Source organism: Phalaenopsis equestris, unplaced genomic scaffold (assembly GCF_001263595.1).
Source record: "Phalaenopsis equestris unplaced genomic scaffold, ASM126359v1 Scaffold000803, whole genome shotgun sequence".
Lineage (NCBI taxonomy): Eukaryota > Viridiplantae > Streptophyta > Magnoliopsida > Asparagales > Orchidaceae > Phalaenopsis > Phalaenopsis equestris.
The window spans coordinates 867,733-874,514 of record NW_018165243.1 but is presented as its reverse complement, the minus strand read 5'-3'; positions in this window follow the sequence as shown (position 1 = coordinate 874,514).

Sequence of the window (6,782 nt, the reverse complement as noted above, 5' to 3'; positions counted from 1 at the left end):
TGCATGGTGTCAAAATTTTATTAGTGCTTTGAAGTTCTATTACTTTGAGAAGAACATATGGTGTTTAAACTGTTGATCGTCCACAAAATGTAATCATAGCCTTCAATAAGAAACGTATGTTTGTAAACTTATCTTAGTGCATGAAAGAAAAACAAGTAAATTAGAAGAATATTTTGATTCTTTATTCATCAAACTACAAATAGTAAGGAGTAGCAAACAAAATTTAACTCAAATACAAACATGAGAACAAAACGCTTGAACCAAAATTAATAAATATTAGATAATTAATTTGTCTTGACAACTTTTCTTTTGCACCAACAAGATTTCTCTCTAAATTTTGCTTTCAAATGAAAGCAACAAAAATAAACGAAATCAATAAATACTAAAATTAATTTCAGCATGAACCTTTATCGACTCTTATTCCCAGCCATTACATTAAGTTTGCAAATCCAACTTTGATTCACATCACAAATTTCATTGCAAATGAATCCAAAAATCAAACAATTGTTTGATATAAAACCAAACACAAGAATTATTTCACTGTATATTTAATCTGTGAAAATAAACAGGGAAAAAAATGTTATTGGTAAAGCATTATACCATGATACATGCATATCTACAAAACAAAATCAGCTAATACAATTCAAGAAGCCTCTAAACTGTTGATTCAATTAACCTTAACAAGTACAACACACAATAAGCAACTTTTATGAAGATAAAAGTGGGAAAGAATATGGTTGGAGAGATTCATTATGAACAGATAAGTTGTCAGGGCACTAAGGATTGGTAGAAGTAAATCATACAAGAGCTTCTTGTTCTAGTGCCAAAAGAGCATGATGACATATTAGACATCTTGTTGATGAGTAATGAAGCTCAAGATAGATGGAGGAGTAAATTTTATGTATAAGATAACTAAATATCATATTTTATCAAATAGTTTTTTTTTTTTTTACTTTTTTTAATATTAATAAAATTAGTTTGTCAAGTGCTTTTTGAAAAAGAGTTAACTTTAGGAGATGAGAACCAATAAGAACTTAAAAGGATGTTCAAACTTGTGATCGTGACCTAAGAACTTTGATAAGATGTGTTGTAAGATATTTTTTATAACACCTCATAAATATGTTTCCAAACAAACCCTTTAATTCTAGTGATGAGAATAGTAACAGTTTGTCAAAATAATTATATAGGATGAAATGATTGAACATTATCAAATAATACAGTCTTAAAGATATTGTTAACCAAGATAAAGATTCATTGTGATAAATACAACAATTTAAACAAACATATGTCTTGCTCATATACGTAAGCTTCAATTAATATTGAAGCGTATGACCAGTCAGACCAATGTCACTCTAAATATGGAAGTATACGAAGATATTAAATTCTCCAAAATTTTAGTTTTTTTTTTTTTTTTTTGAGAGAGAGAGAGAATAGTTGTATAACTTAATTCACTTATAATTTTTTTGTTAAATTTCAAAAGTACAATAGAATCAATGAAATGAAATATTTAAATGTACTTTCATTTGCCATTAATTCTATACAAACAAATATTTAAATTTGTCGATTAATCCAAATCAATTAAGATTGCATAAACTTGTTTAATTTAACATGATAATTGACTAAGGCCTGATATGAACTCGCCAAGCTCCACATAAGCTTATGAAGCCCATCACATATATGTCTAGTCTAGGTAGAACTTGTTAGATTCATTATGACCTCGCCTAGTCTAGCTTGAAGTCCCAATAACTTTTCCAATCTAACTCAATGTAAATAAAAGCCGTATTGAACTCACCAAGACCCTTACAACCATATCTAAGTTTAATAGCTAGTCACTATCTAAATGAAGCCAAAGCCCACTTGCAAGAGCCCAAGAAAGTGCCCAATTAAGAGCTCATTCAAGGCCAATCACAAAAGCCCTATCAAGAAGAAATACTTTAATTTATTTTTTATCATTAATATTTCAATTTAAATTTCTATAATGTTTGAATTTTCAAATTTTGAGGCTTTCATGGCTGGTCTTAAGAAAATAATAAATTTCGAAGGTGGTTAGCACATCCCTCTATTAATGGCCAACTGCCACCCTTCAATTTCTTTCTCTTTTTATAAACTTTTGTCATTGTAATATCCATAAATAGGGCTGATATGCAATTTTTTTTATGAGTTTTCAATGAAAAATTTCAATGAGAATTTTCTCTCTTGTTTTTTTTATGCTTGATGGCTTCAAGTGTTGTCATTTCTTTGGTGAGATTATGTATTTTTATTTGTTTTTCCTTATAAGTTATGAAAATGGGTTTGGAATGGTTGTAAGGCTTTGGTTGTTGGTTTGTTGATATTGTAAGAAAATTACGACGTTGATGAAGAGTGGTGAAGAATTTAGGAGTAGGTAAAGCAAGAGCATATTAAGGTCTAATCTAGCTCTCTACCAATAAAAACCATTGCAAACTCATCCAAAACCTTCAATTACTGAATATCATAAGTACACATTCTAAGATAACCAACAATAATCATTTATTGTCATTTACCCAATCTTAAACTACTTAGCCCAAACTAGCCTAATCCAAACTAGTCCTTGTACCTTAACCACCATTCCCTCATAAATCTCTTAAAATTTCACCAAAACCTTAATAGTAAATTTTAGTAATAGTAATAGTAAATTTTAGTACTTTTTCTCATCAAAAGACAAACCTCCTCCGTTAACTAGCCTTTGACCAAGCAAGTCAAACAACTTTATCAAAGCTAAGATTTTAGCCAAATAATAATGCATATTTCCATGTATTATTTGGCTAATTGTCACACAAACACTTATAACATGCAAATGCCATTGCTTGTTTTTTTTCTATATTTGCTTAAATTTTTTTGTAGCAATAAATCATGAATTGGACTTAGAAATAAGGGGCAAGGGAATTGTCTGACACATCAAGTTATTTATACTTAAATATTCTTGTACTTTTGTTAATCTAATAAAATATCTAATTCTTTATCAAGATTCTATATATCTCTCACTCATTGGTGTCCCTTTTTAGTCTTGTTAGTAACATTTTTGTAGTGCCCAAGAAATAAATTTAAATCCAAGAGCACATCTCCTAACTTTTTGTTCACATCATAATCTTCGTACACATGAACTTTCCTAGCCTCCATTTTACGCATCTAATCAATCACTTAGGACCCATTTGGGGCAGCTTATTAGGTGTGGCGGCATTTTCAAAATGTCGCCGCAGTGTTTGGGAGACCGTTCGGTCTGATTATTCATGCTGCACTGCATCCCGCTTCGAAGAATTTCTGAAGGGCTTTGACGCGAGTCAAGACCCGCGTCCCGTGTTCGGCTATCATCTTTGCCCTAGATACCCCTTGTGCTCTCCCTCCCTGGTTTGTGGCCTGCAGTCAAATTTCTTCACCCTAGAGGAGATCGGATTGTGTTCCTTTCGATTTCTCTTTTTGATTCGTAAGGTATGGGAGTGAAAAGTCGAACCTCGTTGTTCTTTATTTTTTTTCTTCCTTGACGGAAGAGCAAGGGCTTTCATCTTCTTCCTTCTCAATTTGAAGGTCGCCGAATGGATCTTTATGGTTTTACAATTTCCTTTCATCATTTTGCTAGGCCTGAAGAAAAGTGTGGAGAATGCATTTTGATTGCTCCAGAAATTTGGTTTCAATTTTTTCTGTTACCTTAAAGCTAACCCCTGAATTTTGTTGGGCTTTAGAAGTTTCTATGAGAGGAATCCATGTTTGGTATGCGTGAAGAAAATTGTGGAGAATGCATTTTGATTGCTCCATAATTTTTGGAGTCGATTTTTTCTATTTCCTTAAAGCTAACTCTCGAATTTTGTTTCAATTTTTGTTGGGCTTTGAACCTATCTATGAGAGGAATCCATGCTCTTATCTATAGTTTATGGGTTGCAATTAATTCCTGTTTATAGTATTGGGCAATAATTATAGCATTAATGGTTATAGTATTGGGCAATGGTTATAGCATCAGAGCTTTAGAGCTGGTATTGCTTCCTGTTTTTCAAGTTTATGTGCTGATGTTTATAGGCTGCAATCAACATACAAAATGGCATGCTATAATTTCTGTTTATAGGAAACATAGGTATGAGCTTGGTTCATTAGATTTTCGGGAGTTAAGTACATACAAAATGACATCATTTATTGCACATCAGGAATAGAGGTTGGTTTTCTTTGATTTGCTAATGATCATGTTATAAGTTGACTGTAATGCAAGTTTTTTCTTACTTGCTTGTGATCATTGTTATGTAGAATTGAATGAAATTATTTTATGTTAGTTGCTTATTTCTCATTCATTGTTCCCTGGACACATTTGAGAACTTTGTTTTGGTTATCAATAGGGGCCGAAAGCTTGGCATTTGAACATATCCGAGAACTTGGGATTATGGTTTTGCTTCTACTTCTCCAGCTATGTTCTCCCCTGCCACACGATTTTACTTGGTTAGATGGTTTTATGCTCAAAAATTTGTATGAATTCCTAAAGCCATTGCGCATATATGAGATAATGAAGTTGTACCAGCTCATTAAAGAGAGGAAGAATGAAAAACATGTTCGCTTTTTTTTTATTAGTTGAGAAACTTTTATTACCACCAAAGGGATAAATGGGAGGGAGAATTGCAAGTTGTATTGTTCTCCCTTAAAATTTATAGTTATGTAACCTTATACAATTGCATAATAAAGTATTTTCGATGTCTAACTGTGGATGTAGGTCATTGACCGAACCACATAATTTATTTGTGTCCTTATATATATATATAGGGTTGTTTAGACTGTTGTTTGTCTTGGTGGCAATGTGATTATATATATACATATACATACATTTGAGCTAATAGCTAGACTGTTGTTTGTATTGGTGGCAATGTGATTATTTGGAGACTGTTGTTGTTGTTGGGTTGTTGTTGTTGTTGGCTTGTGTTGTTGTTGGCTTGAGATTTTGAATTTAAAAAGTTTTTATTCTCACTTGTTGTCTATAGTTACATCATGTTAGAGACAAATGGGTTGGTTAAAAGTTTTTATTCTCACTTATTGCCTATAGTTACATCATGTCTAAAGCGGTTGAGGGGGGCCCGCCCGCAACGTGGGATAAGGAAGTAGCAAATATTTTTGTGAATTGTGTATTAAGGAAATAGAACTGGGGAACAGACCAACAAAATATTTTAATAAGGGTGACAAAATATTGCTAAAAGATTCAAAGAATTGACTGGCAGGGATTACGACCGGCTTAAATTTAAAAGCAAATGGGACCAATTGAAGAAGAAATGGAAAATATGAAATGAGTTTAAACGTGAATCTACAGGTCTGGGCTGGGATCCGATTAAAATGACAATTGATGCTCCAGTTGAATGGTGAGCTGAAAAATTAGAGTTAATTTTCTATCTAATCCATGAATTATTAGCTTCGCAAATTGTTTTCTCTAATTATAATTTCCTAACTATCCCCTCTAAATACTATATCGCACGCAGTACCGGCAACGAAGAAGTATAAACAGTGCGGAATTGAGCCGGAAATTGAAGAAAAACTGGACGTCTGGACGTAATGTTTAAATGGGTTGTCACAACGGGAAAGTTTTCATTCAACCCTACTGAAAGCAATTTTACAGGGATACCAGATGAAATCACACTTGAGTCATTGAAACCCGATGAAGAAGTGTCTAGCATTAACCGGAGGGATATGGGGGAGTCTAGTACAATTTTAAAGAGGCCAAGGATTGCTAAGAAAAATAAAGAGAATTAACATTTTGTAAACACCTCCTTCGATCATTTAATTGAAGCTTTTGCAGCTCCACTAATCTCTGATTCTAACATATTACACTATCTCAGGCTTTTGGGTATTATTCCTGAATTTGTGGCCGACAGACAATTTCACGCATAGTGTGTGAAAAACTTGAGTATTCAACTCGAATGAAAATATTCATGGCGCTAGAGCTCGAATTGCGTCTTGAATATTTGTGGGTTTTGGTCGAGGAATGATATTTTTTATTGATTATATATTTATTTGTTGCAGTAATATGAACTTCTACTTATGTCATTTTTTTTAGTATTTGGAAATTCTAATCATGTAATCTTTTTAATATGTTTGGACCTTCTACATATGTAGTCTTTTATTTTTAAATGTATCTGTTAGAGGTTGAAGTTTTATTTATAAGTTGTGTATTATATGTTCTGAACTTCAACAATTAATATTTGAAGTTTAATTGATTGGTAGTGTTGTAGCCACATCTTATTATGCACTCATTATGTTTACATCTTATATCATTTAGGATGGATCTGCAGCGTGTGCGTCATAAAAGAATGACATTTGCTACAACCATTTCGATATTGTTGTTGGATTATTACCGAAATAGCACTGCTCGCATTCCCCGCATGACATCCAACTTTGTTGGAGATAAATTGGTTGGTGAAATGCTTTTTGGCCATCTAATAAGGTTCAAAAATATTTTCAAAATGACAACACATATTTTTATGGATCTTTTGCACGAGTTATGCCTAAATCACGGCCTATAGGGTTCCTATGGAACGACGTGTAGGGCTGTGTTGGCTATAAGACTGTACCTTCTGCACAGAATGAATCAATTAGAGGAGCTATGGAAAGATTTCAGCATTCATCTGAGATAATTAGTCGTTACTTTTTTGAAGGCATACAGGCTCTTATTAGCTTAGCAACTGAAATAATTAAACCGGAGTATCCATCATTTGCTACCACTCTAGAACAAATTGCCAATGATCCTCGATACATGTCATATTTCAAGGTACCTATGAGTGGTTTTATTTTATTACATGTCA